Here is a 937-nt window from a genome sequence, read left to right on the forward strand (position 1 = left end):
GAATTTGCAACTTTGCAGGAAAAAAAGTAGCGCTTGAGTATCCAGGGAAAACACTCTGTCTGTATGAGGCACCCTGACTCGGGGCTTGAAAATTCCAACTGCCCTTGCTGTCACTGAGAGCCAGCCCTAGCCCTACGGCCTAGGCTGAAGGTGGTAAAAAGCCAGCCCTCCTCTTTTGGGCAGTCAGGCCGTGCTCCAGCTTAGCACTTGCTGGCCCCCAAAGAAACACATCCCCTAGCACCACCCTGGGCCATCAGCTGCAGTGAAAGGGAGGCAAAAGAAGGTTGCTGGGAGGCAGGTTGGCCCTGCCCAGGTAGCTGAGCAGCAGGAGGCACTGCCTTGCCTGCTTCCAGGCTTCTTCTAGGCTCTCTCTTTATCCAATTTGTCTTCCCTGAGGCTTTCAAAATCCAGCTTTAATTTGTTCTGGACACGGGTGAGAAGCGGGGCAGAGGGCTCCAAGGCAAACATAAATGCCCTCCCACTGCCCTGCACACCCCAGCCCACCTTTTTGTACCTCTGGGAGGTGGCTGCCTGCTTGGAGGAATGAGTCACGGGTTAGGTAACAGGCAGAATGCAATTAGCAGCCCTGGGCACCAATTACCTGCTGTAACAGCCTTGTGCAAGCCCCTGTAAAGAGTCACCAAGAACAATATTTTTCCCTCCAGGGAGGGGATTGGCATGGCAGCTTGTCTGTCACCCTGGGAAGTCACCAGCCCTGTCCATGCTGGCCCCCTGCCCCAGCATAGCTTCCTGGCACCGTGCTCTGTACAAGGTAGCTTTGAATTATATTTGTAACATCTTTTGGGGACATCACTAAGGCTCCTCTGCCTCTGTCCCACCTCTCCCTCCCAGATGATCTCCTAAACCAGGCTGGGAAGTGCTGCAGGATGCCTGGGAGCCGTGGAAGCTGCCTTTACAACTGCCTGGGGCTGCTGGA

Source organism: Empidonax traillii, unplaced genomic scaffold, assembly GCF_003031625.1.
Source record: "Empidonax traillii isolate 1590-97213 ecotype Southwest subspecies unplaced genomic scaffold, ASM303162v1 scaffold55:size2822071, whole genome shotgun sequence".
Taxonomy (NCBI): domain Eukaryota; kingdom Metazoa; phylum Chordata; class Aves; order Passeriformes; family Tyrannidae; genus Empidonax; species Empidonax traillii.